At 45.6% G+C, this 27,295-nt stretch overlaps 1 non-coding gene across 1 annotated transcript; it reads right to left on the reverse strand.

The window, feature by feature from the left end:
- Nucleotides 1–11,859: 11,859 nt before the first annotated feature.
- Nucleotides 11,860–11,997, reverse strand: LOC114810891. Its single transcript, XR_003758581.1, has one exon. It is a non-coding gene; the product is annotated as a small nucleolar RNA SNORA7 (small nucleolar RNA).
- Nucleotides 11,998–27,295: the final 15,298 nt, after the last annotated feature.

A 27,295-nucleotide genomic window follows, 5' to 3' on the forward strand; every position in this document is an offset into this window, starting at 1 on the left:
TTCCAAAGGTCACACAACAGATGAGTGACTGAACCAGGAATAGAACTCAGGTCCTCTGACTCATAGGCCCATGCTTTCAACCCTTTGGCCACTCTACTTCTCCAGCGGTATATAAATCAATGGTATTTATTGAGTGCTTATTGTGGAGCAGAACACCATGCTAAGTACTTGGAAGAGTACATTATAACAGAGTTGGTCGACACATTCCCTTCCCATAAAGATCTTACCTTCTAGACAGTGAGGCAGACAATTAAAATAAATCATGGGGCTGATGTATATATCAAGTGCTAAAGGGTAGAGATCCAAGGGCATAGGAATGGCAGAAAGAAGAAGGATAGGGATCAATGAGGCCTCGATTGGGGAAGGCCTCTTGGAGATTTGATTTTAATTTAGGCTTTGAAGGTGGGGAGAGTGGTGGTCTGTTGGATATGAAGGGGAGGGAGTTCCAGGCCAGAGGGAGGATATGGGTCAGAGGTCAGCAGTGAGATAGATGGGATGGAGGTACTTGATTTACATGGATATTACAGGGGAGGAATTTGTAGATTTAAGGTGGCGTGGGAGCATGGGAAGAGGGAGCCATTTCCCTCTCTCGATTCATTTGCAGGCTTTCATTATGCGCGGTTTTTTTTTCAGTGTGTCTGAGGTTTTCCAGAAGTCCTGAGGAGGGAAAACTTAAAGACGGGAGACAGAAACTCTGGGTTTTTGGGGGTTTTGGTTTTTTTGTTTCTTTGGTTTGTTTGCTTGCCTTCGTGTTCCAATCTGGAAACTATGGTCTGACTGAGTAAATGCCCACATTCTTGCCACATCTCTATCTGCTCATGGGAGGAGGGGGCGGCAAGAGTAGCGGGGGGGAAAGTGGAAGAAAGATTATCTCTCCCAAGATGACGTGGCTCTTTTAAGGAAAGAGCAAACTACCAGGGTAAGGTAGGACACATTTTATAGACAGCGTTATGTTTCAAAGGCTGAGACCACATGATTGGGGGTTATGTACAATTTGTCTCTAAAATAGAAATGTTATTGCAGTCGCCAGTTAAGTGGCTTACCTCTCCTCCCTCTGCTCCACACCCCTCCCTACCCAAAGTAGTTGTGTATATTTGTACGCATTTATTATTCTATTTTATTAATGATGTATATCTGTAATTCTATTTATTTATTTTTATGCTATTGATGCTTGTCTACTTGTTTTATTTGTCTCCCCCCTTCTAGAAGGTGAGCCCCTTGTTGGGTAGGGATTGTCTCTATCTGTTGCCAAACTGTACGTTCCAAGCGCTTAGTACAGTGCTCTGCACACAATAAGTGCTCAATAAATACGATTGAATGAATGAATGAAGGCAGCAGAGAAAAATCTGAACTGGCCGAACGCTTGAGCCACTGAATGAGGGCAGTATATGTTTGATTTTTCCTGGGTGGTTACTTTCAGTCATGGGATTGGTTTTTGAGGATTCCTACCCTTTCCCACACCCTGATCTGTTGTCTCCCATAAATAGAATTTATTCAACCTTGGTTCCACGCTTGACTAGATCGTTCTTTGTTCTTCCCTGTAGCGCTTGGAAGGGGTCAAGCTGTTTCCGCTCTGCAGGGCAGTTGAAATCCACTGGCACCCTCTGATGACTGTAAAAGCACAAAAAAAAGGGGTGAGATGCTTGGGAACTTCTACGGGTGAGAATTTCTGGGTGAGGTAGAAGGAAAAATAGGGTTATGTGTCTTTTCAAAATGGGGATTTCACTCTCATTTGCTGAGCTGCAACAGTGTTGGCCATTCCCTTTAGTAGAATGATTTTGTAATAGGAAACGAAAGGTGGTCTTCATTTCTAAAGTAAGTTTATAGTAGCCATCGGCATATACACTTGAATGTATTTATCCATAGTATTTATTTGCTTTCTGCCGAGCATTATCCTAAGTGCTTAGGAGAGTGCAGAGGAGATAAAGGACACGATTCTTATCCTCAAGAGTTTTCAATCTAACAGGGAAACCTAACTGGACACATTTGCAACATGACTTAGTGGAAGGAGCACAGGCCTGGGAGTCAGAGGAAATGGGTTCTAATCCTGGCTCTACCACTTGTCTGCTGGGTGACCTTGGGCAAGCCACTTCACTTCTCTATGCCTCAGTTACTTCATCTGTAAAATGGGGATTAAGGCTGTGAGCCCCACGTGGGACATATATTTTGTATATAGCCCAGCACGGGCAACTTGATTACCTTATATCTACCCCGGCGCTTAGAACAGTGCTTGACACATAGTAAGTGCTTAATAAATACCATCATTATTATTAGCATTTTTCGTCTCTAATAATCTTGGAATACAACCCAGCATAAAGTGGAAAGCAGTCCTGTTTTTGACTACATTCTCAATAATCAAATGGAGCAACCTCATTAGAGAAGCAGCATTGCCTAGTGGATAGGGGACAGACATGGGAGTCAGAAGGACCTAGCGTCTAATCCCAGGGAAGCAGCGTGGCTCAGTGGAAAGAGCCTGGGCTTCGGAGTCAGAGGTCATGGGTTCGACTCCCGGCTCTGCCGCTTGTCAGCTGTGGGACTGTGGGCGAGTCACTTCACTTCTCTGGGCCTCAGTTCCCTCATCTGTAAAATGGGGCTTAACTGTGAGCCTCACGTGGGACAACCTGATGACCCTGTATCTATCCCAGCGCTTAGAACAGTGCTCTGCACATAGTAAGCGCTTAACAAATACCAACATTATTATTATCCCAGCTCCAGCACTTACCAGCTGGGTGACTCTCAGCAAGTCATTTAAATTCTCAAGACCTTAGTTATTTGATCTGTAAAATGGGGATTAAGACTGGGAGCCCCATGTGGGACATGGACCGTGTCCAGCCCGATTAGCTTGTATCTGCCCCAGTGCTTAGTACAGGCACAGAGTAAGCACTTAACAAATACTATGAAAAAGATCAAGAAAGAAATAACCTCAAAATGTGCCTGCTGTTTATTGTACTCTCCCAAGAGTTTAGTACAGTGCTATGCATATAGTAAGCACTCAATAAATACCACTGATTGATTGATTTAAAAAGAGGAAAAAGAAGTATACATCCCTGTTCTTGGTATCCAATGACAAGGCACTGAGACCAAAGCTCCCCGATGGGTATGTGAGTGGTTGTAATAGACCCAGCTACACTGCACACACAATCACAATGTCCTTTATTGTGCCGTTGTGTTTGTTGTTTGTAGCTCCGGGTGCTTTTTTCCCTTTTTGCTCCCTTACCTCACAATTCTTATGAAATTTCACCATGCAAAGAGCAAGTCTCTCCTCGACTGCAATGCACCACGTGAGTATATCCGTGGCAGTCGACTCCCAGCCTTCTGTTGAGATGCAGCAGTCGATCGATCGCTCACATTCACTGAGTGCTTACTGTGTGCAGAGCACTCTACTAGATGCTTAGAAGAATACAATATAATGGAGTCGGTAGACAAAGTGCCTGCCCACAGTGAGTTTAGAGTCTAATCTTACGGTCTGCAGTACTGAGACATTTTTTACTAGATCCTTCAAATATTTCCCCTGTTCCCCTTGCTTCTGGTTCTTTCATTTCTGTTCAGTATCCACCAGTGTGAGCGATCTTTTCAATCTGAAGCAAAAAACAGGGAAGCTTAATGGAAAGAGCCCGGGCCTGGAAATCAGAGCAAGACGGTTCTTAGCCCGGCTCTGCCACTTGCCCGCTGTGTGACCTTGGACAAATCATTTAACTTCTCTGGGCCTCAGTTTCTTCTTCTGTAAAATGGGGATTCAGTATCTGGTCTCTCTCCTACTTAGACTGTGAGCCCCATGTGGGACGGGGACCGTGTCAGACCTGATTAACTTGTACCTACCCCAGTGCTTAGAATATAGCTTGAATCGTAGAGAGTACTTAACAAATACCATATTATGATTATTATTGAAGTCCCCTAAGGGCAAGACCTGTATTTGTGTGTTGCATATCTTTATATATTGCCAAATACATTGCTAGTACCTAATACAATCCACTTATTAAATCCTGTTGAATGATAATGATCATTAGGACCATTTGGGCATCTAATAATAACAACAATGTTGGTATTTGTTAAGCGCTTACTATGTGCAGAGCACTGTTCTAAGCGCTGGGGGAGATACAGGGTAATCAGGTCGCCACACGAGGCTCACAGTTAATCCCCATTTTACAGATGAGGAAACTGAGGCACAGAAAAGTGAAGTGACTCGCCCACAGTCACACAGCTGACAAGCGGCAGAGCCGGGAGTCGAACCCATGACCTCTGACTCCCAAGCCCGGACTCTTTCCACTGAGCCACGCTGCTTCTCACGAATAAGTGAATATACATATATACCACCCATATAAGTACTAAATATGAATTTTAGTTTGATGCAGTTTGGGGCATTCATTCATTCAGTCAATCGTATTAATTGAGCACTTACTATGTGCAAAGCACTGTACTGAGCGCTTGGGAGAGTACAATAGAACAACAGGCATATTCCTGCTCACGATGAGCTCACAGTCTAGAGGAGGAGACGGATATTAATATAAATAAATAGATAAATAAATACAGAAATTACAGATATATACATATGTCCTGTGGGGATGAGAGGGAGGATGAATGAAGGAGCAAGTAAGAGCAATGAAGAAGGGAATGAGGGAAGAGGAGTGGAGGGCTTAATCAGGGAAGGCTTCTTGGAGGCAATCTGCCTTCATTAAGGTTTTGAAGAGGGGGAGAGCAATTATCTGTCTGATATAAGGAAGGAGGGTGTTCCAGGCCAGAGGTACAACGTGAGCCAGAGGTCGACGGCGAGATAGATGAGATGCTGCCATGTCCTCAAAAAGCGTTTTTACTAGATGACCTTGCCCACGTTTTACGACACAGACACCAAATGCAACAACAGTGTTCTAAGCCCCCATTTCCCCTCCCTATTCCCCATTCTGAATCAACTAATAATAATGTTGGTATTTGTTAAGCGCTTACTATGTGCCAAGCACTGTTCTAAGCCCTGAGCACTGTTCTAAGCGCTGAGCACTGTTCTAAGCGCTGGAGGCACTTGACTGTGCATGCCTTAAGCATATTGAGATTCACCCCAGCCCTACACCACTTGTACATACCATTATGTCTACTATTACCCCTAGATGCAATTTATTTTAATGTCTGTCTCCCCCTGTGAACCGAAAGCTTTTCGTGGGCAGGGACTGTCTTACCAACTCTATTGCATTTCCCCACGTGTTTAGTACGGTGCTATGCACACAGTTAGTGTCCAATAAATACTATTGATTGGCTGATTGATTGTGTTTGCCATATATCGTCATGGATTTCGAGCAGGGGGTCCCCTGAAACCCTTACTTAATCGATACCTGGAGATGGCCTAGATTCCATTGAGTCAATGGGTCAGTCGGTCAGTTGTATTTACTGAGAGCTTACTGTGTGCAGAACACTGTACTAAGTACTTGGAAGAGTACAATAAAACAGTACGACAGAAACACTCTCTGTCCACAATGAGCTTACAGTCTAGAGGGGAGACAGACATTAATTGAACAAGCAGCATGGCTTAATGGATAGAGCACGGGCCTGGGATTCAGAAGATCATGGGTTCTAATCCCGGCTCCGCTGCTTGTCTGCTGTTTGACCTTGAGCAGATCACTTCACTGCTCTGGGCCTCTCTTCCCTCATCTGTAAAATGGGGATTAAGATGTGAAACCCATGCAGGACAACCCGATTTGCTTGTAACCACCCCCGCACCTAGTACGGTGCCTGGCACGTAGTAAGTGTTTAACAAATACCATCATAATTATTATTATTAATAATAATATAAATTTACAGCTATTTATACAAGTGCTATGGAGCAACATTAATCAATCATATTTATTGAGTGTTTTCTGTATGCAGAGGACTGTACTAAATAACAGAAGCATTCCCTGCCCACAACCAGGGATTGATGAATTAAGGTGAAGGGAGGGGGAGCATGAATTATTAAATGGTCTGAAGATTAAAGCCCTTCAATAACAAGGAGCACTTAGCACTTTCTCTCTCCAGAATGTTCCACAATCATTAGTTAGGACTCCACACAGCGGCCTCTCGGGGGATTTAGCTAGAGTTGGTGGGGCAGAAGCCCAGGGAGGGCACAATGGCTCCTGCATTCAGGGCTCTCTCTCTCTCCCTGCAGAGGAGATGCAATCTTCAGAAGGACGTCCAGTTCTCCGGTGCTGATTGAGGTGGGATTGAGGTTTAAAAATCTCTCAGGCAGATCCTTTGACTCTTGGCTTCTAGCCAGGTTGTACTCAAGGCCAGTGGGCCTGGCTAATTTAATGAATTTCATTTTATTTTACCTATTTATAGATGGAGCTACTGGAAATCTATGTAAAACGGTAACAGTAGCATCTGTTAGGCGCTTACAGTGGTCCAGGAACTGTACTAAGTGCTGGGGTAGATACAAGATAAGCAGGACATCACAGTCTCTGTCCAACAGTCTAAGGGTAAGGGAGAACAGGTATTTTATCCCCATTTTATAGATGAGGAAACTGATACACAACCAAGTTAGGTGACTTGCCCCAGGTCACACAGCAGGCAAATGGCGGAGTCAGGATTAGAACCTAGGCCCTCTGACTCCTAGGCCTGGGCTCTTTCCACCGGGCCACACTGCTTAAATATCAGACCTCATCAGCTCTAAATTCCTCATTGCTGGCATCAAGGCTTACCAGTTTACATATTCGCTCTCTTCACCTCCCACTCTCCAGCTCCCATTCTCCATTCCTCCGGAGTTCACCTTCCAACTCTCCCTCGCCGTCAACCGACCCTCGATCCGTTGCCGAGTTGTACTTTCCGAATGCACACGGTAAGCGCTCAATAAATACGATTGAACGAATGAATGAACCCTTGCTGAGGCCCCTCCTGGAGCTCCCTCTCCTTTCAATCCCAGCGAACCATAACCGTCCCTGACTCCGAAACCCCCCCCCCCCCGCAAAAGCCTACTTCCTCTAGAAAGCCTTCCCTGATTAATTCCCAATACCACAAGTCATATCAACCCTACAGTCACCCTGAGTACATATGTATTGCTCCCCATCCTTGGCACTAAATCCAAAAAGCAAGTTCTTTAGCCGTTTTGTGCTGATAAAATAACGATGGCATGCTTAATGCTTACTCAGCTATACGTTCAGTTATTTTGATCACTCCCCAGTTTGCTTATACACTCTCTGGACAGGGAATTCATCACATTCTTGTTTCTTCCCCTCCAGATTGTAAACTCCTTGTGGGCAGAGAATATGTCTGTTTATTGTTATATTCTACTCTCTCAAGCTTTTAGTACAGTGCTTTGCACACGGTAAGCTTTCAGTAAATACAATTAAATGAATGAAGAGCGAGCGCTTAATAAATACAGTCGATCGATCGATTGATCTTTAAGCACTTATCTCGTGCCAAGCACTTTGCTAAGAGTTAGGGTAGTTCCAAGCATTTAGTACGATATCCTGCACCCGGTAAGTGTTCAGGAAATGCCATTCATTCAATCAATCGTATTTATTAAGCGCTTACTGTGTGCAGAGCACTGTACGGGATAGTCGGGTTGATGCCGTTTGGGGGCTCATGGTCTAAATGGGGGGGATGATAGGTGTTGTTGTGATGGCATTCATTCGCTCAGCAATATCTGTTGAATTCTTAATAGACACAGACCACTGTATTAGGTGCTTGGGAGAGTTCGACAAAGGTAAAAAAGCTTCCTGTGGACAGGGAATCTGTTTACTCATTTATTCATTCGATCGTATCGATTGAGCACTTACTGTGTGCAGAGCACTGTACTAAGTGCTTGGGAAAGTTTACTGCTGTATTGTATGTTCGTAAGTGCTTAGTACAGTGCTCTGCATACAGTAAGTACTCAATAAACATGACTGACTGACTGAATGAAGTAAAAGACATAATCCCTGCTCTCCAAAGGCCTCTGCCCCTAAAGGGCAAACAGGTGGACGTAAAGCAAATAGGAGCAGCCAGGGGAGCTATGAGGAATGAGGATGATACTGTCCATATCCTCAGGGAGTTTGCTATCTAAAGTTACATTTACCTTCCTTTAAAGCAGTGAATAAACTTTAAAACCTGAACAGCAAAGCATCCAAGCCAGTTAACTATCAGCAGAGGGGTCAAGTGGTTTAATATCTTCTTACCTCTAGAATCTCTTCCTCCGTCCCTCCCAGCTCAAATATCCTCTTTCGATTTGTCTCTTTGCTTTTTTAGAAGAGCCCGGGCTTGGGAGTCAGAGGACGTGGGTTCTAATCTCAGCTCTGCCACTTGTCTGCTGTGTGACCTTGGGCAGATCACTTCACTTCTTTGTGCCTCAGTTCCCTCATGTGCAGAATGGAGACTCAATACCCGTTGTCTCTCCTAATTAGACCGTAAGCCTCATTTGGGAACTAATTATCTTGAGAAGCAGCGTGGCTCAGTGGAAAAAGCACGGGATTAGGAGTCAGAGCTTGTGGGTTCTAATGCCGGCTCTGCCACCTGTCAGCTGTGTGACCTTGGGCAAGTCATATAACTACTCGGTGCCTCAGTTCCCTCATCTGTAAAATGGGGATTAAGACTGTGAGCCTCACGTGCGACAACCTGATTACCCTGTATCAACCACAGTCCGTGTCCCGCATGGGGCTCAAAGTCTTAATCTCCACTGTATAGATGAGGTAACTGAGGCACAGAGAAGTGACCTTGCCCACAGTTATACATCAGACAAGTGGCAGAGTCAGGATTAGAACTCAGGTCCTTCTGACTTCTAGACCCATGCTCTATTCACTAGTCCATGCTGCTTCTGCTGCTTTTAGTTCTTGTCTTCCATATTGCTGTTGCTATCGTATGTTAATTGGCAACTGCTCTAAATGCTTTCGTTAACCTCCCCCACCCACCACAGCATTTGTGTATATATGTACATATTTATAATTCTATTTATATTACCGAAGTGTATATATCTATAATTTATTTATATTGATGCTATTGATGCCTGTTTACTTGTTTTGATGCCTTCTAGACTGTGAGCCCACTGTGGGTAGGGATTATCTCTATCTGATGCTGAACTGTACTTTCCAAACACTTAGTACAGTGCTCTGCACACAGTAAGTGCTCAATAAATACAAGAGAATGAATAACAAGTCATGTCACTGATGTTGAAACAGCTCTGATAGCCATCTCTGAGGTTCAGAGGGACTGAAGTTTGACATCCTCTTAGTCTAATAAAGGATACGGGTTTGGAAGCCATGGGATCAAGGTTCTAGTCCCAGCTCTGACTCTATCCCTGCTGGGTGACCTTAGGCACGTCACCTATCCTCTCTCTGGGCCTTTAGTGTCTTCGTCTGTAAATGGGGATGATAATGCTATCTGCTCTACCCTATCCCATAGGGATGTGGTGAGGAAAGAGTAGGACAAAATAATATGAGGTTGTTGGGGGAACGTTTTAAAAACAATTATACAAATTGAAGGTTTTATTATTTATCCCAGACAGAGATTATATCTCAAAGGGTAAGTAAAAAACTTCTCACTCTAGGCTTCAAGGCTGTCCATCACCTTGCCCCTTCCTACCTCTCCTCCCTTCTCTCTTTCCACCGGCCACCCCGCACGCTCCGCTCCTCCGTCGCCCACCTCCTCACCGTCCCCCGGTCTCGCCCAGCCCGCCGTCGACCCCTGGCTCACGTCCTCCCGCGGTCCCGGAACGCCCTCCCTCCTCACCTCCGCCAAACTCATTCTCTTCCCCGCTTCAAATCCCTACTAAAGCTCACCTCCTCCAAGAGGCCTTCCCAGACTGAGCTCCCCCCTTTTCCCTCTGCTCCCTCTACCCTCCCGTCACCTCTCCGCAGCTAAACCCTCTTCTCCCCCCTTTCCCTCTGCTCCTCCCCCTCTCCCGTCCCATCCCCTCAGCACCGTACTCGTCCGCTCAACCGTATATATCTTCATCACCCTATTTATTTTGTTTAATGAGATGTACATCACCCTGATTCTATTTATTTGCTATTGTTTTAATGAGATGTTCTTCCCCTCGACTCTATTTATTGGCATCGTTCTCGTCTGCCCGTCTCCCCCGATTAGACCGTAAGCCCGTCAAAGGGCAGGGACTGTCTCTCCCTGTTGCCGATTTGTCCATTCCAAGTGCTTAGTACAGTGCCCTGCACATAGTAAGCGCTCAATAAATACTATTGAATGAATGAATGAATAAAAAAGAAAATGTAACAATGAGGCAGATTCAGGGGACTCATTCACTGGTGGCAAAATTGTGGGTGGGAAAAGAAATGATGTATTCAAACTGCTTTGTAAATAGGTGCAAAATATGCAAAGTCCCCACCAGTCTTCCCTTCTCAGGGGACCCTGAGTGGAGAAATGAATGAAACCAGAATTCCTTTCTCCACGTTTGGTAAAAAGCATTTGCCGCTCTGGACTAGAAGGAGAACAGCTTGGCTTCAAACCATTGGTATGGAAAAGCTTCTTTTAAATATGAAATGGACAGGCTGGAACCCTGACCAAGACGCTTGTTTATTTTGCAGAGTGTGGTCTCAGTGCAACCCACTGACGTAACTGCTTCCCACACGGAGTGCTGAAAGGTTGAGTTTACAGCCTTGAAATCCAATCTCCCAGAACACAGGACATCTTCATCTTGGTTGCAGAGAAGACATTATTCTCATTTTTTCTGGACACTGCGGCTAGCCCCCTGAGATAAGAATAAACAGAACGAGTCCTTAATCTTCCTGAGCCCTGCCGCCTCAGCATATATTTTCCACTTACCCTTCCCTTAAAGCTTTTAAGCATTTGACTTACACATTTCTGAACACCCCCCAATGGGCTCTTCTGGTTTGGTTTCGTCCCCAAGAAAGCTGGCATTAAAATAGACCTTTTCCCAGCAATAATAATCTCATTTACCATAAATTATTCTATTCTCAGTACCTTTGAGACACATGAGAGCTTTTGGGTAATAAAAAAACCATTTATTTGGGAATATTGTAATACCGGTTTCAATATTTTTCTCATTTTTAATGCAGGGGGGATTGACTATGATTGAAAGAGATTTTCTTTTAAAAATAAATTTACGGCAAGTGTAAGTACCGAGAAAAGAGCAAGACACGTCGTTTCAAAGAACACTGAGTAAGGGAATGAGTCAAAAGGATTCGTAATCATCTTGTAATCCAATCCCATCTATGTCTTGCGTCGGAATAGGCAGGATGGCAGTGAAAACCGTATTCGATAACTCATAAAGAGTATTCAAGAAGCAGCATGGTCTAGTGGAAAGAGCTCAAGCCTGGGAGTCAGAGGATGTGGGTTCTAGCCCCCCCTCCACCACTTATCTGCTCTGTTACCTTGGGCGAGTCGCTTCACTACTCTGTGCCTCAGTTCCCTCATGTGTAAAATGGGGATTGAGACTGTGGTCCAACCTGATTTTCTGTATCTCAGCACTTAATACAGTGCTCGGCATGTAGTAAGCACTTAACAAATTCCATTAAAAAAGGAAACCTGAATTAAATTTCTAATTCTGTCTCCATTTGATTATGTGATTTTCGAGGGGAGAGACCACGATCTATAGTGCTACAAACTATCTCAACACCAGTTCAGTGCTCTGCACAAAATGAGAGCACAGAATTGGCATTCACCTTGGCACAGGTGGGTTATGTTCCCTGATACCTCAGCAGTATCTCGGAATACATTTAGCCATAGATTTGTCTCATCTTACGCAGTCATCTCCAACCCATAGCAACGCCGGGGACACATCTCTCCCAGAGCATCCCACCTCTATCTGCAATCGTTCTGGCAGTGGATCCGTAGAGTTTTCTTGGTAAAAATACGGAAGTGGTTTGCCACTGCCTCCTTACACCCAGTAAACTTGAGTCTCCACCCTCGACTCTCTCCAGTGCCGCTGCTGCCCAGCACAGGTGAGTTTTGACTTGTAGCAGATTGCCTTCCACTCGCTAGCCTTTGCCCAATTTAGGAATGGAATGGGTAGGCCTCTGCTTGGCTCTCCCTCCCGTAGTCGATACTGGTAGAGTACTGGAAATTCTCCAGGTGTGACCCTGAGAGGGGGGCCGTAGATTTACATGGCATAAATTAAGATTCATTCCAAAGCCCCTGGAAAAGTAATATCAGATTCCTTTACAAACTGTTTTTGCCAAGATCAGTGTCACTAAATTACTTCTAATCTATATTAAAATAACTGTGGCTTGGGGTTTTTTGGATAGTGTTTACTATATGTTAAACATTATACTAAGTGCTGGGGTAGATACAAGATAATCAGATCCCATATGGGACTCACAGGCTAAATAGGAGGGAGAACAGGTAGTGAATCCCCAGTTTTGCAGATGAGGAAACTGGAGGACAGAGAAGTTAAATGCTTTGCCCAAAGTCAAACAGCAGAGAAGTGGCAGAGCTGTGATTATTAATAATAATAGAATTTGTTAAGCACTTACTATGTGCCAAGCACTGTTCTAAGCTCAGGGTAGATACAAGGGTATCAGGTTGTCCCATGTGGGGCTCACAATCTTAATCCCCATTTTCCAGATGAGGTAACTGAGGCACAGAGAAGTCAAGTGGCTCAGGGGAAAGAGCATGGGCTTGGGAGTCAGAGGTCATGGGTTCGAATCCCCACTCTGCCAATTGGCAGCTGTGTGACTGTGGGCAAGTCACTTAACTTCTCTGTGCCTCAGTTCCCTCAAGTGTAAAATGGGGATTAAGACTGTGAGCCTCACGTGGGACAGCCTGATGACCCTGTATCAACCCCAGAGCTTAGAACAGTGCTCTGCACATAGTAAGTGCTTAACAAATACCAACATTATTTATTATGATCATTATTATTATTATTATTAAGTGACTTGCCCAAAGTCGCACAGCTGAAAAGTGGCAGAGCCGGGATTAGAACACTGGTCCTCCGACTTCCAGCCCTGTGCTCTTTCCATTAGGCCACTCTGCTTCTCTAATTCCAAGCACCATATCACAATATTAAGTGAGGAGTTGTAGTTAGATTATGCACTGTTATAATAGGCCGCAGAAGTAATGCTTGTTCTGCTGATCTGGTTCTGACTTTTCAACCTCGGTGAAGAATTTGCTCAATTTAGTTGGACAATTCAGCAGCTTCCTTTGCTTCTTCTAGCACCTTGTAATAGACTAAGGCCTCCTGAACACGTTTGTGCCTTTGTGAACCCTTTCCTTATAGAATATCCTTCAACCATATTTACAAGTCCACCAGCTTTCTTGAAAATTGATGGAAGACTTCTTAATCCACAACTTGAAACGAAGCCGGGGGTGAGAGGGGCAAAGAAAGCATAACGACTTTGTCGCTTGACATCTTGCCACAAGATATCAGCTTGCTGAAATTCAGTGAAATCCTCTTTCCATCAGTCCCTGGTATTTACAGATCTGTATGCAGATCCCTCTACTAAACCCTTGAGAGCCTACAATAGAGTAATGAAACATGATCCCCACCCTCAAGGAATTTACAATCTAGAGGGGGAAAGAGACATTAAAATAAAGTGCAGGTATGGTAAGTGCCTGGAGGGGACAATGATTCTTCTGGATATGATACTGCTGGGTGACCTCGGGCAAGTCTCTGGGCCTCAGTTTCCTCATCTGTAAAATGGGGATTCAACACTGTTCTCCCTTCTACTTAGAATACGAGTCCCATGTTCATTCATTCATTCATTCAATAGTATTTATCGAGTGCTTACTATGTGCAGAGCACTGTACTAAGCGCTTGGAATGGACAAGCCCTTTGACGGGCTTACGGTCTAATGGGGGAGCCGGACAGACAAGAACAATAGCGGGGATTGTGTCCAAACTGATTACCTTGTATCTACCCCAGTGCTTAGTACAGTCCTTGGCACCTTGTAAACACCCCAGTTATTATTATTATACAAAGAACTCACTGCCGTCTACATTACCCACTTTTAAATTAACCTGCCTCCAGCTCAACGATTTCATTGGTTATCTGATCAGGGATCTAGACTGTAAACTCATGGGCAGGGAATGTGTCTGTTTATTGTTATACTGTACTCTCCCAAGACGTTAGTATGGTTCTCCACACACAGTAAAGGCTCAATAAATATGATTGAATGAATAAATGATCATTCTATTCCTTTAAAATAGGATACAAACTGGGTAGGGTTTCCAAGATCCATTCATTATTGACAATCTCAACTCAGAGCAGCAATTACAGACCCTCAGTATAGTGGTCTGTCCTTGGTATACACCCAATACCCACAATACCCACAGTACAGGAGACTACACACAAGTGCTCAGAATATTCATTGCTACTGAATGATTTACTCAGGGATATTCATTTGACCCCGTATGGATTTCTCTTCCGGTAAAGGGTGACCTCTACCGCCTTGGGAAGATTAATGATTTTAATGTGGTAAGACTCAGTAAAGTTCTTATCAATATTAACAATAATAATAATAATGATATTTAAGTGCTCACTATGTGCCAGGCACTGTACGGAGGGCTGGTGTGGATATAAGCAAATCAGGTTGGACAAAGGCCCTGTCCCATCCGGGGCTCGCAATCATAATCCTTATTTTATAGATGAGGTAACTGAGGCACAGAGAAGTGTGTGTCCAAGGTCACACAGCAGACATGTGGCAGAGCCGGAATTAGAACCCAGGCCCTTCTGACTCCCAGGCCCGGGATCTATCCACTAGGCCGTACTGCTTCCTGAAGCAACTCTATGCAATGTAGTCTAATGGATAGAACACGGGCCTGGGACTCAGAAGGTTATGGCGTCTAATTCCGGCTCTGCCTCTTACCTTGGGCAATTCACTTTAATTTTTCTGTGCCTCAGTTCCCTCACCTGAAAAATGGGGATTAAGACTTTGAGCCCCATGAGGGACATGGACTGTCCAGTCTAATGATCTTGTATCTACCCTAGTGCTTAGTACATTGCCTACAGATCACAGGCTTGGGAGTTAGAAGGACTTGGCTTCTAATCCCAGCTCCACCACTTGACATTAAGTAAAAAATCAGTAAAGTCCTTTGAACTCATCTGTAAAATGGGGATGAAGACTGTGAAGCCCATGTGGGACATGGCCTCTGTCCAAGCTTATTAGCTTATATCTCCCTCAGAGTTTAGTAGAGTGGCCGGAACGTAGTAAAAGCTTAACGGGTACCATAAAAAAGTGCTTAAATACCATTAAAAGAACCCCTCCTTGGACGCACCAGTGACAGCAAGATTCAAGCCCTCATTCTCACCCACCAGATCAGAAGAAAATGTTACCAAGAAGCAGAGGCAATTTATTGCAAAATGCATCGGTCACTTTTCTAGGTAAATCATCCGAGTCTCCGTGGAGGGTAATTTTCAGCAGAACAAAATTCTGCTGCCTTCTTCAAGCCTGAAATGACATGTTCTTGTTTAGGACAGAGGCTTCTCGGTGGAAGGTTGGAGAAAGTTCAGGAAAACAATCCACCTTAACCCTTGAACTCTGAGGTTTCAGGATCCCATCCCTGCTACTCGAACAGTTCCTATTTTCTGTGCACTTAGAGGACGTTGGGGTGGCCAGGGGATGGAAGAGAGAGATAACAAGGAACAGCCAATTTCTCCTGTGTTCATTCATTCATCCATTCAATAATATTTATTGAGCGCTTACTATGTGCAGAGCACTGTACTAAGTGCTTGGAATGTACAATTTGGCAACGGATAGAGACAATCCCTGCCCAGTGATGGGCTTACAGTCTAATCGGGGGAGATAGACGGAAAAAAGACAAGACAACATAATCACGATGGTGACACAGTGTCAGTACTTTGCTGCCAGTGCAGTTCCTCTAGATCAGGGAAGCAACATGGCCTAGTGGAAAGAGCACAGGCTTGGGAATCAGAGAACCTGAGTTCCAATTGTCCAGCTGTGCCACTTACTGCTGCATTACCTTGGGCTAGTCACTTAACTTCTTTGGGCCTCAGTTCCCTCATCCGCAAATGGGGATTCAATACCTGTCCTCCCTTCTACTTAGATTGGGAGCCCCATGTGGGACCTGATTATCTTGTGTCTACCCCACTGCTTCGTACGGTACTTGTCACATAGTAAGCACTTAAATGCCATTACCGTCATTATTATTATTACCACACATAGAGAGTAAGTCCTAAATGAGCACTGATGATAGACGGAGGAGGGAAAGGAGAGTTTTCACAGGGAAAGAGAGCGCCATCAAGGGCTCTTTCCTTGGCTCTGATTGTGAAAGGGGTCAGATGGAGAAGTTTTTACTTGGGAGGGTTTGACCTACTGGAAAGAATCTGGGGGAATTTCTCCCCCATGAAAGGGGTTTTCTCACTCAATTCCTATCATCGCTAAAGCATTTATCCCTCTTGGAATAGTAGTTCTCATTGGTTGTTCACTAGGGGACATCCTTGACTTTTAGCTCATCTGCCAAGACTGGGATTTGGATCAAGGCAGCTAAGGGGCAATTTGGGGAGGCGGAAAAGGTGAGGGTGATGATGTGAAGACCGTATTTCTTCTGCTTCTAGTCATATCATCCCAATAACCATCCTTAGCACCCAGGCATATATCCAGGTACGTACTCCAGTTATTTATTTATTAATTTTTTTCCCAGATTCTTACTAGTACCATTGTCAGCTGTGTGACTGTGGGCAAGTCACTTCACTTCTCTGTGTCTCAGTTCCCTCATCTGTAAAATGGGGATGACGACTGTGAGCCTCACGTGGGACAACCTCATTCCCCTATATCTACCCCAGTGCTTAGGACAGTGCTCTGCACATAGTAAGCGCTTAACAAATACCATCATCATCATCATCATCATCATCATCATCAATACAGCTTTAGGTTTCCTCCTGCTTCCAAAGTATGTATTCCATTAAGTATCTGTCTCCCCAGTTAGATCGAAAACTCCTCTAGGAAAGAGACTGTCTGCTACTTTCACTGACTGCTCTCAAGCACCTAATATAGCACTCTACACAGAGTAATAATAATGATAATAGTGGTATTCATTAAGTACTTACTATGTGCCAAGCACTGTACTGAGCACTGGGGTGAATACAAGCAAATCAGGTTGGACACAGTCCCTGATCCACATGGGGCTCACAGCCTTCATCCCCATTTTACAGAGGAGGGAACTGAGGCACAGAGAAGTAAAGTGATTTGTCCAAGGCCACACAGCAGACAAGTGGCATAGGCGGGATTAGAACTCATGACCTTCTGACTCCCAAGCCCGTGCTCTATCCACTATATTCAGCACAGCAATTTGCACACAGTAAGCATGGAGACAGGGTTCTGCACACAGTAGACAGTCCGACACTGATCCACAAAGAGTTGGTGTCCAGCACATCGCTCTACGCATAGAAGGGACCCAGTACAGTGCTCCAAACATTACACTTAGTCCTGTGCTCTGCATCAGTGGGCCCTCAGTAATATACTAATAGCAACGATGATAGTGATGATGACGTTGATGAATCAAGCAAGTACTAATTTTAGAATGCTAAAAAGGATCTGGAAATCGTAGCTGAATATTAGCAGTTTTCAGCCTCAGGGTATCAATGCTAGATTGCTCTCAGTCTAGGAAAGTGATGATGAAGATGGTAATTGTTAAGCATTTACTATGTGCCAAGCACTGTTCTAAGCACTCAAATAATAATGGTATTTATTAAGCGCTTACTATGTGCCAAGCACTGGTCTAAGCGCTGGGGTAGATACAAAGTAATCAGATCACCCCACGTGGGGATCACAGTCTTAATCCCCATTTTCCAGATGAGGTAACTGAAGCCCAGAGAAGTAAAACGGCTTGCCCAAGGTCACACAACAGACAAGTGGCAGGACCGGGATTAGAACCCACGTCCTCTGATTCCCAAGCCCATGCTCTTTTCATTCATTCATTCAATCGTATTTATTGAGCGCTTACAGTGTGCAGAGCACTGTATTAAGTGCTTAGAAAGTACAATTTGACAACAAATAGAGACAATCCCTACCCAGCAACGGGCTCACACACTAGAAGGGGGAGACAGACAACAAAACAAAACAAAACAAAACAAAACAAATAAGCATCAATACCAAGTCACATTGCTCAAATAGTAGATAGAGCATGGACCTAGGAGTAAGAAGACCTAAATTCTAATCCTGGCTTCAACCTCTTGTCTGCTGTATGATCTTGGGCAAATCACTCATTTCTCAGCACCTCAGTTCCCTCATCTGTAAAATGGGGATTTAATACCTGTTCTCCCTCCTACTCACAGCTCTTTTATATTATTATGTTGTACTCTACCAAGTTCTTAGTACAGTGCTCTGCGCGCAGTAAGTGCTCAGTAAATACGACTGATTGATTGAAAACTGTTATTGCATTGAATGCCCCACCCTGACAAAAATGGAGACAAAGTTCCACATCTTGGACCTTCCCAGAGGCACTGGAGCTGACGCTGCTGGTTGTCTGAGAGTAGTTAGCGTGGCTTAATGGCAAGAGTCCGGGCTTGGGAGTCAGAGGTAGTGGGTTCTAATCCCAGTTTTGCCACTTATCAGCTATGTGACCTTGGGCAAGTCACTTAACTTCTCTGTGCCTCAGTTACCTCATCTGTAAAATGGGGATTGAGACTGTGAGCCCCACGTGGGACAACCCGATTACTTTGTATCTACCCCAGGACTTAGAACAGTGCTTGGCACATAGTAAACACTTAAATACCATAATTGTTATTATTATATGCTAGTCCCACCTCCCTGCCTCCGCAGCCCTGAGAAGCACTGTGGCCTAGTGCAAAGAGTATGGGCTTGGGAGTCAGAGGACCTGGGTTCTCATCTTGGGTCCACCACTTGTCTGCTGTGTGTGAACTTGGGCAAGTCACTTAACTTCTCTGTGCCTCAATTCCCTCACTTGCAAAATGGGGATTCGGTACCTGTTCTCCCTCCTATTTAGGCTGTGAGTCCCACATGGGATCTGTTTACCTGGTATCCACCCCACTGCTTAGTCCAGTGCTTGGCACATAGTAAGGGCTGAATGAGTACCCCAATTAATGTTGTTGTTATCATTATTCTTATTATTCTATTTGTAGCTTCTTGCGGGCAGGGAATTTGTCTACCTACTCCGTTGTATTGTACTCTCCCAGGAACTTAGTACGGCACTCTGCACACAGTAAGTGCTCAGTAAACATCACTGATTGATTGAAAAGGGTTCCTAATTGGTCTCACCACTGAGCTAGGGAGGAGAGGACAAAAGGAGGAGAAGCCAACCTCTCTCTCAGTATATCCCTGCTTCGGGGTATGTCGATTTGGAGTGAGTCCAGGTAGTCGTTCAGAGCCGGGGGCAGTTGGGCATTCCTGAGTTTCCTTGGGGTGCTGGGACAAGACCCTGATTTCTGGCTGGTACGGGTGCATCGGGTAGGGCGACAAGGGGAGAGGGTGAGGTCTTGAGTTCAATCACTCCTACTCCCAGAGAGCATTTCTGATGGTGTCATCGCAGCTCCTGATGATCCAGTTTGCAGATGCAGGTGTAACGTGGGCGTCAAACGGATCAGACGCCCAGATTATCAGGCCCAGACCTTTAGTTTCCATTCTCATCCAAGCCAGGGAAGGAAAACGGAGTGTCGATGTCCAAGATCCCAGAGGAATAAATCAAGATTTATTTTTATTAAGGTTTATTTTGCCCTCTAGACTGTAAGCTCACTGTGGCAGGGTGTGTCTGTTGTTTTACTGTACTCTCCCAAGCACTTAGCACAGTGCTCTGCACACAGTAAGCACTCAATAAATACGATTGAATTGATTGAATCTTGCTTTTCCCACGGGCCATTTGAAAGTCTCCACTGTCACCAGCTAGAGCCCTACGTGATCAAAAAGGTTAACTCATACACCTGTCTCCAATTCCTCTTCTGCCTTCCCTTTCCTATAGCCCCCTACCTCTTCCCTACTTGCCCCCACCCTCTCCACCTCCCTGCCCTTCTTTTTCCTCCCCAGAGGTTTGCGTTTAGGTTAGAAAACTGAATTTCATGGAATGTTTTTCTCCACAGCAATTAGTAGCTTAGGAAGGTTTTCTAATAGGTTCAGCTGTGAGAGGGCTAGCGACTGTAGACATGTTTCTTCGTGGAGTTCCCCTTCTCTGTTTTTCTCTTGGGTCTCTCCATCTGTTTTTGATCTCTTTCTGCCACCTCTGTCCTTCTCTGGTTTTCTTTCTGCCTTTCTCTGTCTCTCTTTCTGTCTCTGGCTCCTCTGTCTCTCTATCTCTCTGTATCCTTTGCCTGGATGTCTGTCTTCCTCTCCCACTGCCTCATCTAATAGAAATAATTGTTTTGATATTTGTTAAGCGCTTACTTTGTGCTGGGCACCGTACTAAGCACTGGGGTGGATACGAGCAAATTGGGTTGGACACAGTCCCTGTCCCGCATAGGACTCACAGTCTTTGATCCCATTTTCCAGATGAGGTAACTGAGACACAGATAATAATAATAATAATGATGATGGTATTTGTGAAGCGCTTGCTATGTGCCAAGCACTGTTCTAAGCACTGGTGTAGATACAAGGTAATCTGGTTGTCCCACATGGGTCTCACAGTCTAAATACCAATTTTCCAGGTGAGGTAACTGAGGCACAGAGAAGTTAAGTGACTTGCCCAAAGTCACACAACAGACAAGAGGCGGAGCTGGGAATAATAATAATGTTGGTATTTGTTAAGCACTTACTATGTGCCACGCACTGTTCTAAACGCTGGGGTAGATACAGGGTCATCAGGTTGTCCCACGTCCCACGTGTCCCACGCCCCCCGATTAGTCCGTAAGCCCATCAAACGGCAGGGACTGTCTCTATCTGTTGCCGACTTGTTCATCCCAAGCGCTTAGTACAGTGCTCTGCACATAGTAAGCACTCAATAAATACTATTGAATGAATGAATGAATGAAAGGCTTACAGTCTTAATCTCCATTTTACAGATGAGGTTACTGAGGCACCGAGAAGTTAAGGGATTGCCCAAAGTCACACAGCTGTCAGGTGGCGCGGCCGGGATTAGAACCCATGACCTCTGACTCCCAAGCCCGAGCTCTTTCCACTGAGCCACGCTAGAACCCATGACTTCTGGCTCCCAAGCCTGTGCTCCTTCTACTAAGCCATGCTGCTTTTGGCTTGCCCAAGGCCACGCAACAGACGAGTGGTGGACCCGGGATTAGAACTCGTGACTTTCCGACTCCCAGGTCCATGCTCATCTGTCTCTCTGTCTTTTTCTTTCTCTTTCTCTCTGCCCGTGTCTTTCCTCTCTTTCTCTGACTTTCTGTCAATCTTTCCTCTTTTTCCTCTCACTCCTCAACTGACCTAAGAGCTGAAATGTCAATTGGCACCCAAGGTTACACTACTTGACCTCCCACTCTGTGGCAAGAGGAAGAGGAGAGGAGGTGGAAGGTACGGTGAATGCTGCTGGCATTTGTTTACAAGAAGCTACTTTCCACATTCCCCTTTTAATAAGGTACTTCTTCTTCCAGGGACGGAGTTGGTCTGAAAAAGATGAGAATGACAATTAGGACTAGCCGTGACCTGTTTGGTCCTGTGGGGAGTCTGGGGTAATTTTGGCCTTTCCAACCTCCTAAGAAAATATGTGGGAATGGAATGTTGTTGACCAAGCACCCTGGTCTCCAAAATGTGGCTCCGCTGACTTGTTTTTCCCACCCACCACAGGCAGATTCTCCAAAACGCAGCTGACCCTAAGAGGTCATTTGGACTGTCCTTCCCCAACCCCTGAAGAAGTCTCAACAAGCCACCGTTGAATATGAACGGGGAGCGGGGGAAGGGCTAGAGTGGTGAGGGAAGAGGTGGAAATATTAGCTCCCGGAGACCCAGGACTATCCATAAAGCAGAAACTCCTGTCTCTTCCACCAGCTCTTTCATTCACTCATTCAATAGTATTTACTGAGCGCTTACTATGTGCAGAGCACTGTACTAAGCGCTTGGAATGGACAAATTGGAAAGATAGAGACAGTCCCTCCCCATTGATGGGCTTACAGTCTAACTGGGGGAGACAGACAAAAACAATAGCAATAAATAGAATCAAGGGGATGTACATCTCATTAAAACAATAGCAATAAATAGAAACAAGGTGATGTACATCTCATTAACAGAATAAATAGGGTAATAAAAAATATATATAAATGAGCGGATGAGCACAATGCTGAGGGGAAGGGAAGGGAGAGGGGGAGGAGCAGAGGGAAACGAGGGGAAAAAGGGGCTTAGCTGAGGGGAGGTGAAGGGGGTAGAGGAGCAGCAGAGGGAGCAGAGGGCAAAGGCCCATATATCATTTCTTTTTTAAGAGTGAGCTATAGAGCAGCAAATCCTAACGTTCAGAAAGCAGTATCAATCAATCGATCGTATTTATTGAGCACTTACTGTGTGCAGATTGCTGTACTAAGTGCGTGGGAGAGTATAATATAATCAAACAATGGTATCTACTGAGTGCTCACTACGTGCAGGACACTGTATTAAGAACTTGGGAGTTGGCAGATTTAGCACCACAGAGTTAGCAGACCTGTTCCCTGCCCATCACGAGCTTACAGTCTAGAGGGGGAGACCTGTCTCGTCTTTTCCGAAATGCTGTCCAGTCATTTCCGACCCATAGCTATTCCACATCTCTCCCAGAACGACCCACCTCCATCTGCAAACATTCTGGTGGTGTATCCAGAGAGTTTTCTTGGTAAAAATAAGGAAGTGGTTTGCCACTGCCTCCTTCCGTGCAGTAAAGTTGAATCTCCGCCCTCGACTTTCTCCCATGCGGCTGCTGCCCGGCATTAGGTGAGTTTTGACTTGGAGCAGATTGCCTTCCACTCGCCAGTCGCTGCCCGAGCTAGGAATGGAATGGGTAGCCCTCTGCAGACGGGGAGGCAGACGTGAATATAAATGAGTAATTTATAATATAATTCGAGGACATATACATAAATTGCTGTGGGATTGAGGGACGGAATTGATAGATACGTTCCCTGCCCACAATGAGCTTACAGTCCAGAGGGATGAGTAAAGTGCTCATTTTTTGACAGCCCTCCAACTCTGGTTTCTGAGAATCTCTGAATCTGCCTTTTCTGGGTCCCTCTGTTTGCCTTACTCTTACTTCTATTTGACTTTCGAGTGCTTAGTACTGTTCTCTTCACCTGGTAGGTGCTCAATACATTCCTCTGCCCTCATTAAGTGCTCAGTACAGCGGCCTCTGCACAGCAGCCACGTGGCCTAGTGGAATGAGCAGGTGCTTAGGGGTCAGAGGACATGGATTCTAATCCCGACTCCTCTACTTTTCTGCTGTGTGACCTTGGGCGAGTCACTTAACTTCTCTATTCCTCAGTTCCCTCATTTGTAATATGGGGATTAAGACCGTGAGCCCTTTTTGGGACAGGGACTGTGTCCAATCCGATTATCTTCTATCTGACCCAGACTTTAGTATGGTGCCTGGCACCTAGCAAGTGCTAAACAAATAGCATGGCGTAGTGGCTACAGCACAGGCCTGGGAGTCAGAAGGTCATGAGTTCTAATCCCCGCTTTGCCACTTGTCTGCTGCGTGGCCTTGGGCAAGTCACTTTACTTCCCTGGGCCTCGATTCCCTCATCTGTAAAATGGGGATTGAGACTGTAACCCCATGTGGGACAGGGACTGTGTCCGACTGGATTTGCTTGTATTCACGCCAGTGCTTAGTACACTGCCTGGCACACAGTACTTTCCAAGAGTTTAGTACAGTGCTCTGCACACAGTAAGCGCTCAATAAATACAATTGAATGAATGAACACCGTAAGTTCCTGGCAAATGCTATCATTATTATTATTATGTTTATACTGTTGAATGAATGGAGATTGGAAGGTTGACAGAGAGGAATCTATGGGGCTTTAACATTGCAGGACAGAAAGACGCTTTCTGAGCAACATCTGTCAACTCATTTTGCCCATTATCGCCAGGCTGGACCCCAGCCTAACTCTAGCCCTGGCTGAACTTGTGAGGCAGATGCCGATGGTATGGACGTGTGGTAACTCTCATCTTGTTTTGCACAAGGGCAGACTGCACAGAAGGGCAAGGTTTTGTCGCTGGTTTACAATGGTGTTTGGTCACCTGCCCGTGTGAGATAAGGGAGGTGTGTTTGTTGCCGTCTTTCCGCCTCCTCCTGGAATGGCAGTTGGTTGAATGGCTGAGGTGGCACAGTCTGGGCCCGCTCCTCCGTGGCCAAGTGAAGCAACTGTGAGTCTGTTATTGGGCGGGGATTGTCTCTATCTGTTGCCAATTGTACATTCCAAGTGTTTAGTACAGTGCTCTGCACATAGTAAGCGCTCAGTAAATACTTTTGAATGAATGAATGAATACTGCCTCGCTTCTCTGTGCGTTCTCTCTGCCTCATCTAATTACCTCAACCACTAATGACCGTCTTACCTTCCTGCACGTTCTCTCCGCCGCGGCCAGGCAAAACAACTGGAAACTATGGCCTCATCTCTCTACACTTTCTTTCCATCCTGACAGAAGTGAAACAACCGGTAACCGCCCGCCTCACTTCACTCCACAGTCCTCTCCACTGCAGCCAACCAAGGCAGCTGGTAACTACCGCTTCACTTCCCTGCACATCCTCTCCACCTCGGATGAGTAAAACAACCAGTAACTACCACTTCGCCTTCCGGTGGATTCTCTCCACCTCAGTTGAGTGAAGCAACTGGAAAGTCACTGCACATCCTGGGCCCCCTCCACCGTGGCCAAGCAAAACAAGCAGTAACCGCAGTCTTGCTTCGCCGGGAGTTCTCTATACTTCATTTGAGTAAATCGACTGGTGACTACCTCCTCACCTCCCTGCACGTTCTCTCCACCGTGGTCAAGCAAAGCAACTAGAAACCACAGCCTTACACTCCCTGTGGCTGAATGAAACTACCGGTAACTACTGCCTCGGTTTTCTGTGCGTTCTCTCCATCTCGGCCGGGCAAATAATAATGTTGGTATTTGTTAAGCGCTTACTATGTGCCGAGCACTGTTCTAAGCGCTGGGGTAGACACAGGGGAATCAGGTTGTCCCACGTGGGGCTCACAGTCTTAATCCCCATTTTGCAGATGAGGTAACTGAGGCACCGAGAAGTTAAGTGACTTGCCCAAAGTCACACAGCTGACAAGTACCGAGCCGGGATTCGAACCCATGACCTCTGACTCCAAAGCCCTTGCTCTTTCCACTGAGCCACGCTGCTTAGCAACTAATTCCCGCCTCGCCTCCCTGCACAATCCGAGCCCTCTCCTCCATGGCCAAGCAAGCCAAGCAGTAACTCCTACTTGGCTTCCAACCCACTGTGGGTAAGGTACATTCATTCATTCGTTCAATAATATTTATTGAGCGCTTACTATGTGCAAAGCACTGTACTAAGTGCTTGGAATGTACAAATCGGCAACAGATAGAGACAGTCCCTGCCCTTTGACGGGCTTCCGGTCTAATCGGGAGACAGGGAGACAAGGACAATGGCAATAAATAGAGTCGAGGGGAAGAACATCTCATAAAAGCAATGGCAAATAAGTAGAATCAGGGTGATGTACATCTCATTAAACAAAATAAATAGGGTGATGAAGATATATACGGTTGAGCGGACGAGTACGGTGCTGAGGGAGTGGGACATATCTACCAACTCTGTGTACTGTACTCTCCCAAGTGCTTAGTACACTGCTCTGTACACAATAAGCACTCAATAAATACAATTGGTCGATCGATGGATCGATTGCTTCCCTGTGGGTTCTCTCTACCTCCGCTGAGGGAAACAACCGGTAACTACCACTCACCTCTCTGCACCTTGGCCACGCAAAGTAACCAGTAACTATGCTTCGCCTCTACCTCAGCTGAGTTACGCGAGCAGAAACTACCACTAGTCTTCCCTGCATTATCTCTCCACTTTGGCTGAATGAATCATGCAGTAGTTACCACCTCACATCCCCCTGAGTTCTCTGCACCGTGGCTGAGGCGAACCCCTGGTAACTACCTCTTCACCTACCTGTGCAGTCTCTCCAACACGACCAAATGAAACAACCAGTAACTACCAGTTCCCCTCCCTATGCCTTTTGGACCCCCTCCACTGAGACCGAGCGAAGCAGTTGGTAACTCGCCTAGCCTCCCTACACATTCTGGACCCTCTCCATCGCAAATGAGTGAAGCAATTAGGGAAGAAGCACGGCCTAGTGGATAGAGCATGAGTCTGGGGACCTGGGTTTTAATTCCAGCTCCCTCATTTGTCTGCTGTGTGATCTTGGGCGAGTCACTTCACTTCTCTGGGCCCCCGTTACCTCATCTGTAAAATGAGGATTAAGTCTGTGAGCCCCCATGTGGGACATGGACAGTATCCAACCTGATTATCTCATATTTACCTCGGTGCTTAGTATAATAAGCAGAAGCAGCATGGCTGAATGGATAGGGCACGGGCCTGGGAGTCAGAAGGACCTGGGTTCTAATTCTTGTCTGCTGTGTGACCTTGGGGAAGACACTTCACTTCTCTATGCCTCAGAGAAGCAGCACAGTTTAGTGAGAAGCAGAGTGGCTTACTGGATAGAGCAGAGGCCTGGGAGTCAGAAGGACCAGGCTTCTAATCTAGGCTCTGCCACATGTCTGCTGTGTGATCTTGGATAAGTCATTTAACTTCTTTGTATCTCAGTGACCTCACCTCATCTGTAAATTAGGGATTAAGAGAATGAGCTACAAGTGGGACAGGAACCGCGTTCAACCTGATTAACTTTTATCTTTCCCAGTGCTTAAAACAGTGCTTGGCGCATAGCCAAATCTTAACAAGTACTATTATTAGTAGTAGTAGTAGTAGTAATAATAATAATCCCTGGTCTGCCGATTGTCTGCTGTGTGACCTTTGGCAAGTCACTTCTCTTCTCGGTACCTCAGTTACCTCATCTGTAAAATGGGATTAAGACTTTGAGCCTTCTGTGGGACAGAGACTTTGCCCAACCCAATTACCTTCAATCTAGCCTAGTGCTTAGTACAGTGCCTGGCACATAGTAGGCACTTAACAAATACCACAACTACTATTATTATTATTACCATTAAGAAAAAACCAAAAAACTGGAAAGACTGCTGCCTTGCTTCTCTAGTCCCGAGAGCCCTGCTCCCCACTGTGCTCTGTGCACACTGGGCCGGGGATAAAAGTTGGTGCTGCTTGTTGTCAGAGTCTCCCCCAACACGGGACAGCCAATCACGCTGCCTCGGGCACCGACACCAACTTTCCTCCTCCTCGCCATCGAGGAGTCGTCAACGATTTGAGGCGACTCTATCACATGCTGCCTTCCACCACCCCGACGGGAAGGAGATGGACGCCTGCGGCCCAGGGCCTCCCCAAAACCCCGGGGAGACGGGTGGCTGTTGGAACGGTCACTGTGGCTACGGTTGCGCCTTGTACTCTGAGCCAAAAGGAGACTGAAATTCTTCTCCTCTACCCACAG

Source organism: Ornithorhynchus anatinus, chromosome 3, assembly GCF_004115215.2.
Source record: "Ornithorhynchus anatinus isolate Pmale09 chromosome 3, mOrnAna1.pri.v4, whole genome shotgun sequence".
In the NCBI taxonomy this organism is placed as follows: domain Eukaryota; kingdom Metazoa; phylum Chordata; class Mammalia; order Monotremata; family Ornithorhynchidae; genus Ornithorhynchus; species Ornithorhynchus anatinus.